Here is a 12,871-nt window from a genome sequence, read left to right as displayed (position 1 = left end):
AACTCATTGTCATGTTCCAGAAACATGTTTGAGTTGATTTGAGCTTTGGGACATGGTGCGTTGTCCTGCTGAAAGCAGTCATCATAAGATGGGCACACTGTGGTCATAAAGGGATCTACGCGGTCAGCAACAACACTCGGGTAAGGTGTGGAGCTTACACAATGAGGTGGTACTACGAGCCCCAAAGTGTGCCAGTAAAATGTCTCTCACTCTATTACACCGCCAGCAGCCTGAACCTTTGATAAAAGGCAGACTGTATCCTTGCTTTCATGTTGTTTATGCCAAATTGTGACCCTAACATCCGAATGTCACAGCAGAACTCGAGACTCATCAGACCAGGCAATGTTTTTCCAGTCCTCTGCTGCCCAATTTTGGTGACCCTGCGTGAACTGCAGCCTGTTCTTCGCTTACAGGAGTGGCACCTGGTGTGTTTTTGTTGTTTTGTTTTTTTTTTATTACTGCTGTAGCCCATCTAGCTCGGTGTGTTCTGTGTTAAGAAATACTTTACTGCACATCTTGGTCGTAACAAGAGGTTACTGTAGTTACTATTGTCTATTGTTCCTGTCAGCTTAAAGCAGTCTAGCCATTCTCCTTTGACCTCCGGCATTAAAAAAAAGCATTTTCAGCTAGAGAATTGCTGCTTACTGGATATTTTTTCTTTTTCGTACCATTGTCTGTAAACCCTAGAGACAGTTGTGTGGGAAAATCCCAGTAGTTTAGCAGTTTCAGAAATAATCGGAGGAGTCTGTCTGGCACCAACAAATATATTACGTTCAAAGTCACTTAAAGCTCCTTTCCCATTTTAATGCTCAGTTTGAATTTCAGCAGGTCGCCTTGACCATGTTTGCTGCCACTGAGTTGCTGCCATGTGATTGGCTGATTAAATATTTGCGTTCATGATCAGTTAAACAGATGTATCCAAATAAGTGGCAAGATCATGAATGGCATACACAAATAGCAGTTGTCTTTCCAAAGGTTTCTCCCTGAATGACATTCTTGTTTCTCATTGTCATTCAGTCTGATTGTGAAAGCCATACCATGCTATATTTTTACCACAGTTTTGATAAAAACATTGGGCAGTTCCTGCCTGCCTAGCTTGTGCATGCATTTGGGTCCTTGTTAACATTTTCAGAGCACCCAGTAAAACATGTGACACTGTAAGGGTTTAAAATGTGCTCAAGCCCAGCATCTCCCTAGGACATAATTGCCATCATACGTTTGGGAAATAAATTCTTAATAACCTTAAAAGCTGTTTGAATGTATCTGCTGGAAATATCTTTTCCCACAAGTCTTATTTACTTTCTGAACCATAGCTGCTCTGTTCCTTTTTGACTCCCAGCCAGGACGAAATGTCACCATCAAACGATGAAACAAAATGTAACAGTGTGCAGAGACATTGGTTAAAAAAAAGAAAAGAAAAGCCAAGCAGTAATGAATAACAGTCTGTTATTTAGAAATAAAAATACAAGTTCACATCCATCCTGCTCTCATTCTTTGGCATGAATGAGAGGCACCTGAGATAATTTGTGAAATAGATGGAGATGTCATGCTCAAATTACCCAGACGGTTCCTCCTTCATTCAGGAGCGGTGGGAGCTGTCTGGATGTCTTGCTCTAGTGTTTTTAAATTAATGAGCTGTTTTTCGTGAAGTGAAATTCGCTGTAGGTGTCTTTTGCTTGGTGTGAAACAGACAAATTTGCTTCCTTCTGGCACTTTAATGTTGTTAATTTCACATTTCTTAGAAGGGAATGCCAAGACTTATGAAAAATCAGCGTAATTTAAAGTCATCACAGTCCCAGCCCTTCACAGGATAAGTGACTTCAGAAAGAGTATATACTGAGAATTATTTAAAATTATACACAGATTATTACTGTGCCCCTCCCCTTTGTAGAAACGCTTAAAACAACAGCAATATCAAGACATAGACACTAGATGGCGCCATGTGAGAGAAAGTTACTGGTTTAAAACTTCAAAAGAAAGCTTAAATTTAAACCCTGCACCACCAACTTTGCTGGAGCCAGTGAATTTTGACCTGCACATTTTATAAATTGACTAAATATTTGCATTATTAAAATTACCGTTATCATTTATATGTAAAGCCTAAAGCCTGAAACTGTACTCAAAGATGGGTAATCTGTCTTGCACTCATCGGGATAATGTTTAAGGTGGTTAGTTAAAATCAGTTGTGATGTAATGTTTTGTGAATTTAAAAAAAAAAGTAGGCTAAGTTGGCATACCCTTCAGATATGAAACTTCTCCCGATCACTGTGCATTTCTCCATCCGATTCCGTTTTATGACTGACACAAGTTGGTGTACAGTGAGACCGAGCAAGCACTCGTGATCTTGAGTGTGTCAATCTGCGGTGCGACGCACAGGGCGAAGAGGCGCGGCACGCTCTCAGCAGAGGTCCTGTGGGGACTGGAAGGATCACAAAAGCAGCACACCGACCGAGGCAGGGATGCAGACACTTGGAAGCAGCTGAACCGGAGGATTTTTACCCAAAGAGCACTCGGCTCTGTCCCACGGGCTGCCTCGGTTACTGGCGATCAGGGTGAGCGGGGTGGTCGCTGCCTGCATCTGTGTGTGTGTCTCTCTCTCTCCTCAGCGCACAGGCGCTCTGCACTCCAGTCTGCTGACACTCCGGGAGGACAGTCCGCACTACACCTCCGTGTCATTGGACTCTATGTGGATACAAAGCCCGGCCAACACAGATCCATGGGGATAGTTTAGAGGGAACTGCTGACTACGACCTTTTGCATGAAATCAGGTAAGTGTCGGCTTATTTGGAAAGGCACATTTTTGGACAGCTAGTTCCCTATTCTCCAACTTAAAACACCTCTTATCCAATACGTGACATTCTTGCTCGCTGTCGGCTTCAAATATAGTGTCTTATTTCTCGAATCAGGCCTACATCAAGCCATATATTTACAATTTAGCTTACACATTCGTCTCAACAACCACAATCAGGCCCTTTAACTGCCTAATTCCTGCCGTCGTTCTAAATTACTACAGTCCCTAATGTTTTTACTCGTGCGCACTCATATGAGAACAGTGTAGGATGAAATCATTTGTGTGTGGAGCTGAATTAATGAAGCCGTAAAATGACTGGGTTGTTAAATCCAGCATATGGCAGAAAGTCCCCAGATGAGCAGGGGACAGCAGTAAGAGCGGGGAGACAATTGGGCTCTTGTGTGTGCACGGTTTTATGATAATGAAAGTGGACCCCGTTGGCCAGGCCCGTCCTGAAACACAAAGATCATTCTCAACAAGTCCCGTACTGTGGGCGCCCGCTTGGTGCTGAGGCAGCGAGTGTATGTGACAGCACCATTATTCACCAAGATGCCTAACTGCACTTGTATTACACCGGATGGAAGAACTATCATAACAAGCTGACCCCTACCCCGAAAAATTATATATATATTGTGCAAACGCAGTTTGTCTGGAAATGTTTATAATTTACCCTAAATGTATGAATCCGTCCACATTTGCTCAACTGTAAGTTTCTAAACAATAACACAACTGACACTCTTTGACTTTCCTCTCAATTGTGCACGCACTGTTCATAAACAGTACTCCTTACAGGATTATTCTCATTTAGCTGTTGCTTCCAAATATATTGGCTCTTGTATTTCAGTTTTCACTTGCAGTTTCATTTATATTTTGCAATAATCTGAGCATATTTTTTAGGCTCCTTAGTACAATAGAATCAATTAAAAAACATCTGAGTGTGGACCTTCTCATCGATTTAGGAAATCATCATCCTTGCTGCCTGGAGATGCTCATGAATCTTGCATGTGCACATCCGGAGAGAAATGGGGGCACAATTAGAGGATTGCACATTACTTAGAGTATAGATGTTTGGCTCGGAAGCAGTGCGTTGTATGGCGGTTCTACTGAAGGAGCAGAACATGATTTAGATATGTGTTCTCAAAGGACAAAGCCGAGATCAATAAGAAACTGAATTTTCATCTGTGTGTGGTGAACGGGGCATCTGCTTGAGTGCAAACACTATTTATTTCTGGGAAGGGAGTAGGACATGCAATTTGTCTGATGTAAGAGGCACACGTATCTTTTAGAAACACTCCAGGGGTCAAAGAGGCGGGCCATCATGTATTGCTGATTCTCTGTCCAGCTGCAATTCCTTAATGCACTCTGAGAGTCAGAGATCTAATAAGAAGTGGAAGAACATCTTCAATAATGAAACCCCACCTGCATCTCTGCTGCAGAGTGAGGGCTGGGGCTGAGAGGCCTCATAAATAACAGAAGCCAGACCTGACACGTGCTGCTCCAACGTCTGGGAACTGCCAATAATCCCTCTCATCTACTAAGATGCTGTTGTTGCAGAGAGAAGCAGGAGGGAGAAAAAAGGCACAATGCTTAGTTTTGCTTTGCAGTCATCAAGTAAATGTAACTCAGCACAGCAGCTTTACTCTAATAAAGAGTTCTGCAGAGCGATACGAGGGGATATTCAATCACTTTTTACTCATAAGGAGAATACAGGAAGAGCATTCTTGTATAATTTAGTGAAAGCAGCGCATGGGACAGCAAACAGCTTAAATTGCATGCAGATTTCAATATTATTCTATTGATTTTATTTCACCACAGACTTATTTTTGTCTTATTTTTTCTGCTTTTCAGCAGTAATTAAATTGTAATAACTTGCAGTGTTTGAAGCTTAGAAGTATCATCATCTTCTTTCAGGCTTTAATTTACATGTTGTGTCACAGGAGCATTTTTTTTAATACATATTAATTTCCTCTCTAATACTTGAGATAAACCCCCTGTAGCAATTAACCTGCTTTTGAGTGATTAACCTGTTCTTGTCACTATCACTTGAGGCTGTACTCTCATTGTGATCATTATTATTCTTATGCTTTACCATGAGACACAAAAAAGCTATGGAACAACATTACATGAGTACTTGTTGATTTGTGATCTGGCACCCTCCCTACATATAAACAGCACAGAGAGCCTTTTTTGGACCTTCTTGTATTGCTATGAAGAGACCCTTTCTTCTCTACACAATGTGACCCTCGCTGCTGTTCTTTAAACAGACCCAGTGGCTGACAGAGCTTCGGGCTGTCCCTGCTATGAAAAGATAGCTCTGTGCTGAGCTCCAAAGATTGACCAAGCAAGCCTCATGACTCTCCTGTTGTGTCTCACAAAGAGTCTCATGAGCATGATTTATTTAGTCCAGAAGTTACCGTCAAAGAGGACCTTTTATGCTGTCTTTACAGAGCGCCTTAAGAAGTAATGATAGGTGTATTCTAAACACTCAAATCCAGTAAGTCCTGTATGTCGTGCGAATAAGCTAAAAGACTGTCTTCACGAAAGTAATCCGCTCTGCTCTACAGAACACTAAATGGAGGTTTTTCTTTCAATTGGCCATCTGCATCTATGTGTGTGTGTGTGTGTGTTTGTATGCGACAGAGAAGGAGAGAAGCTTTTTATCCCCCCTTCAGCTGCCGAGTGCGTGAAATATTTAACAGGGACCGCACTATTTTTGGGTTTGTGCTCAGTTTGTTTTGAAGCTTATGTAATCCGTAGTTTCAGCTCAACGTGCACGGTAATGTTTTATGTCAAATAATACACCATTGAGTCAGCCAACTTAAGCGTAGTGATGCTGCAAACAGTATAATCCTGCAGACGAACTGTGCGCAACTATAAAGGACATTGCACAGCTGAGAATTATGATGAGGACTCCTGCACCATCTGTGCACTGATGGATTTGCCATGTTTAATGCAGCGTCTTGTACCTCAAGGAAGCGGGGGCCACTCCAGATCGTCTCAGGTTCCTTGTTTCTCCGAGATATTGATCAACTTGTCTCTCTTCCCTCCAACTGTCTCCATCTCTGCTTGTTTTCTTCCTCAGTTTGTCTCCCATCTCGCTCACTTTCTCCTCCCTCTACTCTCCTCTCCTGTGAGGTGTCAGATTCTCTGACTCATGCCCTGGTGTGGAGGATGGGAGGAAAGCAGGGATGAAAGAGAAGAGAGAAAAGTCATTTTGCAGATAGAGGGAGTGACCTTCATCCAGTAAGAAGGATGGGATAAAAGCTGGAGTTAATACCCTGCCAAAGTGTATTCTCCACCATGCCAAAAAGCCATTCAAAATGATATATGGTCCTAGTAGGAGCTCTCTGATAATAAGAGACATGCCATTGTAAGGCAAGGCAAGGCAAATGATTAGAAAATTTCAATGTTGTATCCAGAGGGATAAACACTCGGGAACAGCATACGAAATCTGCTGAAGATTTTTGTATGAAACCAGATTTTTATTTATTTGTTTATTTTTTGTTTGGGGGGATTTGACAGTTAAATGACAGTTGTACAATATGTACGCCTGGGCCCTACTGTCCCTATGCTAACTAAAGCCAGTGTAAATACAGGCTCAGACAGTGACACGCTGCGCCTGGGTCCAACAGCCACATGGCATATATATATATATATGTATATATATAACAATCGACATCCCACAAACATCTCCCTGTAAGGTTCATTACCTGCATGTTTGTGTTGTTCTTCTGTCCCCCACTGGCAATAATGAGAAGAAGGGAGGGATTGGGGTTTACCCTAATGAGGGGACGTGTTTCTTTGTAAAAACAACTGCATCTAGAACTGATCAATCGCAGAGTGGCCACGTTCCTTCAAGGGTATATGCTTATTAATCCCCATTGAGCTAGAACTAAATAAATACTGCTCCACCCTGACAGTGAGCGAAACTGATGGCATTTTATAGACTCCCGTGCTAGTGTGTCAATTACGCTGCTGTTCATTAGCTGCCGGGTTCCCTTGTAAGTATGCAGATTCTGCCACAGAACGCTATCTGTGTCTAAGCTGTATAGACAAACTGACATGACTGTAAGTTGCTATGACAAGAAGAAGCCTTGACAGTAACGATTCCTGCCACTTTTAAAATGCAGCCGTTTCCAATATCAGTGATGTAAATAAACAGTGGCTCTACAGCTTGTGTGAATAAGATTATTGTGTGTATAAATGGCTAAAGATTTATTACCCCCCACCACCACCCAGCTGGCAAACCCACAAAGTTTCAGAAGGCGTGTCATCACAGGATTTTCAATTAGGCGCGTTCATTATAAAGACAGCTTTTCAGCCGCTTTGTTTATAGAATCTGAAATCAGAAATCTTGAAGTTTTACTGACTCTTTAAAAAACACACTGCCGTGGGGTAATCTTATCAGCGTCAGCCCACATTTAGGCGCGGTGGCCACAGTGAATGTGACCGCTGGCCCTTCTCTCTGCTGCAGGAGCAGCCGACAGCTCAGGGGTCTGATAACCCTCTCTGGGGCCCTGCGGTTGACAGGCGACTTGCACTGCAGGCTTACACGGTTATGCTTTAACGCTAGATGAAGCGGTGGGCTGATAGCAGAGGACAGTCCCCTCTGTGCCGAGGGCTGACCCCTCCCATTATATGTGACAGAGCTGAGACAGACATGCCGAGAGATGAAACACTACTCTTTAATTTCAAGCCTCTCCTGTTTCACAACTAAAGCCCTCTTCTCCTCTCTCTTTTTTTGCCTCTCGACCCTGGAGAGGTTATGGAAGTGCAGCTGTACTGGTGTAACCGTTTAATTCTTCAATCGAGTGCTCATTATTCTTGCAGTATATGTTGCTGAACTATACTAAAAGGGATTTACTGTAAAGAAGATATTCTCAATCAGATTCTTGTTAGAAACTGTTTCGAGTGTTTTATTGTCAATTTCTGTATTTCTTCTTTTTTGTCTTCATAATCTAACGTGGGTGATGCAAAATGTTTCTTTGGTCTGATCAGGATTTAGCAGCTCTTCACTGAAGACTCGAAGAAAGTTTTTCTTGAGTCACCACACAACACTGTAGCGCTGAAGCAGAGGTTTAAACTTTAATGATGTTTTTACTATTAGCTGCAGCTTAAAGAGAATTTGAAAGCATTCATAAGATAGTACGCTTTATTTGTACAAAGGCAAAAATTCACTTAAAAATTCCACAGTCACATAGATGTGTTGAAATCACTGTGGCGCTGCTCAAAAAGCAGTACAAGTGCTACATCTTGGAATGACCATTTGCTGTGATGTGGTTAAAGCTAACCCAAACAAGCACTTCCACTTTGAAAATTTCAATTACAAGGAATAGAGTTTATTTGATCAAGAGGCCTTTGCATCATTTCTGAAAGTATTCAGTGTGCAGTCATTAGCTGTGTTAGTGCTTTCACACCCCCACACACCCTCTCCTCTACAGTAAGTAATCAGATTTATAGACAGACACTTGAAATGGCAGAACATTTGTTTAGTCGTAAGTCAGTAAGTCGAGCAGACGTGTGCATTTCATCTAAGTTTGGAGACCGACTAACCAGCAGCAAAGAGGAGCCTGGAGATTTATTGCTTTTGTCTGTTGTATTTTTTCATCATTGTCTGAGGAGATGACGCTTTCATTGTGTCATCCCGTGTACTCAAACATCGCAGCAGTTTGAGTTTTTCATGACAGATGGATATATAAAGTCTTCCTGTGGAAGTTCTGAGTAGATCAAAGCCTGTCCGCTGTTGTGCTTCCACTGGACACTTTCTGTGTGTGTGTGTCTTGTGTGAATTGTTGACTCCTTTCATCCCAGCAGCTGTGTGTGTGTCTTCTTTTGAGTTTTGTTTTGGGGCACATAGGCATATGAATGTTGCCGTCTGTATATATATGTGTAAATGGTCTTTCACCTCTTGGTCTCTCACTGTGCGTGTGTACACACATTGACACCCTCCCACTTACCGCTCCATATGCGTCCACCCGAGGGACACCCTGTCCTCTTCGCCTATGAGTGTTGATGGAGCAGACACACAATACCCCCGGTCCCACATATGGAGAGGCGGGGTATGCCCTGTTTCTGTTGTTCACCATGGAGACCAGGCACGTCCTTCTTCATTTCCTCTAAGCCAGCCCAGAATCGCCTATTTGCCAGGATTGTGTGAGGGATATGGTTGTCTCAGAACAGGTGCCCAGTCCTCCAAACAAGCCCGCTGTAAAACATCCTTTTCATCTTGACAGACTCTCTGTAGTGGAAGCACCTGAAAATCTGGCAAGGAAAAGAAAAAAACGGTGGTTGCTGTCAGGGGATGTATGCCGATTGCTTTTATCCATGATATCTTTGAGGTTATGGACAGTTGACAAAAAAAAAAACACCAACTCTGGATTCTTGCTCGATTTAACTTAAAGGATAATTTTATAATGTTACATAGTTAGTTAGTAAATTCTAGTTAAGTGGTTTTGAGTTGAGCATTATTAATTTGTCAGTCACAAGAAGGGACCACTCTAAAACATACTCTGCTTTGCCATTGGTGTTTTTTTACACTAATGGAAACAGTTATTTACAAAATGAACATTTTGCTGTATTCACTAATTTGAAACTAGCTAATAACATGAATAACTTGCAAAATTAGCAACTGACAGCCATAAATTCATCAGGAATACTGAGGTGAAATATAAAGGGTCATTTTCCATTGACTTCCATTCAAACTGAACTGATTTTTTGAAACCAGAGGAGGTTGAAGGCGCTTCCACATCGGCCTCAGTTTTTGGGCTCGTCAGCTCTGTTCTTCTCTTGTGTGAATTTAGCATGCTGATATGCTCATTTGCATTAATCCAAAAGTACAGCTAAGGCTAATGAGAATGTGATTAGTTTAAGTAAGTATTTTTTGCACCAATGTCCATAGAATCACCAATGTTAATGTAAAAGCTCCATCCAACAGTTCAGCCCTATAGCGATACTAGTAAGCAAAAAGTGATAGAGACACAAGCAAGAAGGAAAGTCTGTATCTGTGCAAAAAGGATTTCAGTAAAATTCGTAAATGTCAGCCTAGTGATGTCGTAAAAACAAATCATAATAACCAAAATTAGGAGAATACATGACCACTAGAATTATTTGTTGAAATATTTTGGTGTAGCCATTGCCTTCCCAAAGCCAAGCTGCTAGCAAGGCTAAAATTATCTCTTCTTATGCCCCCAACGTCTTTTCTTTCCCCTCTCCCCTCAACCGATACAGCAGATGTCTGCCCCTTCCTGAGCCCAGTTCTGCTGGAGGTTTCTTCCTGTCAAATAGGAGTTTTCCCTTCCCACTGTTGTCAAGTCCTTGTTAAAAAGGGTTTGGGGTTCTTACCTTTAGTATTGTAAAGTCTTTATCTTATAGTGTAAAGTATCCTGAAGTGACTGTTGCTGTGAATTGGTGCTGTATAAATACAAAACATCTCCTTAAATATTGTTTGAACCTGGCTATTTTTACTTAGTCAACAGTAACCGAGGACTTTTATGGCCATTTGTTTTCAGTCATTTGTGTTACAAAGTCATGCCTAATCCAGTGTATATAAAGCTGGATAAAGGCAGTGACTCATAACTGAAGCTCTTTCATGCTTTATGCAGTCAAGCAGAGCAAGACTCAGGTCACAATATAAGTGACATAGGAGCAGAACAGTAGATGGACTCTTCACCTTTCTTTCCTAGTCTGACTGCAGTTTGGCAGCCTAGTGCTGCAGTCTGCACTTTGCTAATTCCGTGTTCTCTGTTACCAGGTCTAATTTAGAACAGAGGGGCTCTGTTCATCCTGCAACAGTGCTGCTTGGGATTCTGGAAATGAAGAGTTCAGAGACTCACCGCCCTCACACAGACACAGAGCACATGCCTTGTTATCAACCCACAGAGATGCACATAATGATCCCTCTAACCATTAACTCCTAATGCAATAAGTGCTAACATTTTAGCCATGCCCCTCAGTGCCTAAAGATAATGAAGTTAGCCTACGGGTTGCATAAATGTGCTCTGTGATAACACATGTGTTCAGGATGCATCGATCAACTTTAAAGTCATGATTATTTAGCCTTAAATCTGTAGCTGATGGCAAGTAAAATGCTCCAGTTTTTGTTTATCTCCAGCCCCTTTGGCTCTGTTTGATATTTATGGAAATTGTATGTAGATGAGCTCCTAACTGATAGCTTTGTAAGTCAATCCAATGAGCATCACTTTCAAAAAAAAAGCAGATGAAGGCTGATTGATTTGATGCAACTGAATCCAGCACAAAGGCATTCCGGTCCACTTCCTGCCACATTTTGATGGGCTGGCATGTTAGACGTGCCATGGCCACGGTGGGAATATAAAGCTCACAGAGACAGTCAACCTCTGCGACATCTTAAGAAGGTTGTGTGCGAGTATTTGAACATGTCTTTGCAGGCATCCAGTGCGTTAATAAATCAAACAAACAGCAATGTCCTTGAACGTTAAGTAAAAGCAATAAACCTGCCTACAACAAGTCACGGCGGAATAGGATCTACTCTAAAATAACAGCCATTTATTAAACATGATCTCCTCTTATAGCTCACCAAACGTATAGACAGAATGTAGATTTATAAACACACACACATAAGTCAGGCATTGTCAGAAGGACTGCAGCAGTAGGCTGGTATGCATTAGCACTGTAGGCTGGTTGGAATGTGTTTGGCAGACAAGTGGCCTTGATGAGTCAAAGGGGAGACATTAATTACTAGCTGCAAAAACGTAGCTGTTGTTGTTTTCGCCCTGTGAGTGCATGTGCGTCACGGTTCAAAAATGTAGCCCCCAAGACACTGAAGAACCACCATAAAGCTGCTGGACAGGTGTTTGTCTGCCTGTTTGTGGACAAATGTTGTCACAGCTTCAGAACTACTTAAGATACAGTAGCAAAGGTTTAATTTCAGCTACACTTGTGTAGTTAAGACCAAGCTGAAGCAGGTGTTTGGTGACTAAAACAATCAGACCTATGACTAGTGAGCACGCCTAAAGTGATGTAGTAATGTAGTAATGACTATTGAGTGCTCATGGGTCAGAACATCAACATCAATACAAGCTGTTAGTAAGGTCCATGACAATACACGATTCCACTGCCAAGTGTAGACCTTAGATATTGGAAAAGCATAATTTAAATCAAAAGTAATTTAAAAGATGCTTTATTAGAGGTTCCCAACCTTTTCTGTCTGCCCACAGGCTTGTCGACCTTCACCAGCACCACCTCACTTGAACTAATTTTAAAATAAAAAAGCTTTTTAAACCTTTGGAGTCAATGAACATGCTTGACTCCAAAGATGCAGCAGTCTCAGAGAGAACTCGTATTGAAAGTGCAGATTTTAAACTATATTCCAGTTTAATCCTAACAGTTCAGTTATGTGAATTTTATTGACAGTTTGATACATTTAAGAAAATAGATTGAAGCCAACAAAATAATCATGCTTATATTTTCTATGCTGTGGACACATTTTACTGTAAATGTCACAGAAGGGTTTTAGATTTTCTATGATGTCATACTGGTACCTTTAAACTATGTAAAATAATACCTAAAAAAGCTCAAATGTTCTGAATCACATTTAGTATTATACTTCAGATCACCTCAGCAGATATTTTAGGATTCAGGTGTTTGTTTTACTTTGATATTGCAAAGCACCATTTTGCTAGCGATGGTTGATATCGACATGCCAAAGTGCAGGGTTAGCGTTATGATGGCGTAGACCTCAAATGGTTAACTATCAGTCATGTGAAAGTGCATACTGCTAAATTATTATTAAATTATATAAAACTCTCAAACATCATTATTTATACATTTATGCATTGCTTTTTTTCTTCATTTGTTTTTCAAAACTTAGTTGAGCTAATGGGTCCATGTAGCCTCCCGTTACTGCAAAAGTAACCCCTGGGCTGTTTTAGAGGCGATGCTCACACAATTAAACTTAGTAACAATTGTTTGCCTCCTTGCAATAAAGAAAGATAACAAAAGCAAAATAGAAAACAACATCTTTACAGTGCATTGAGATTAAGGTGTATATATAAATTACAAGTTGTTTACACTTAAGCAATAATCAGTGAAGAAAAGAAAACA

The 12,871-nt window shown here is 41.2% G+C and overlaps 1 protein-coding gene across 3 annotated transcripts in view; it reads left to right on the top strand.

The window, feature by feature from the left end:
* The first annotated feature begins 2,379 nt into the window (after positions 1 to 2,379).
* Positions 2,380 to 12,871, top strand: part of LOC116324761 (poly(rC)-binding protein 4-like) — a 34,697-nt gene continuing 24,205 nt past the window's right edge. For 2 of the 3 annotated variants that reach the window (XM_031745485.2, XM_031745484.2), the window contains exon 1: positions 2,380 to 2,768. The gene's annotated coding sequence lies outside the window, so the exon portion shown is untranslated. The remainder of the gene's footprint in view (positions 2,769 to 12,871) is intronic. The other variant, XM_039603975.1, reaches the window with a different exon arrangement.

This window comes from Oreochromis aureus, linkage group 20, assembly GCF_013358895.1.
Source record: "Oreochromis aureus strain Israel breed Guangdong linkage group 20, ZZ_aureus, whole genome shotgun sequence".
In the NCBI taxonomy this organism is placed as follows: Eukaryota; Metazoa; Chordata; class Actinopteri; order Cichliformes; family Cichlidae; genus Oreochromis; species Oreochromis aureus.
Note: the sequence above shows the minus strand (reverse complement) of the source record. Positions and strands in the feature narration are given on the sequence as shown.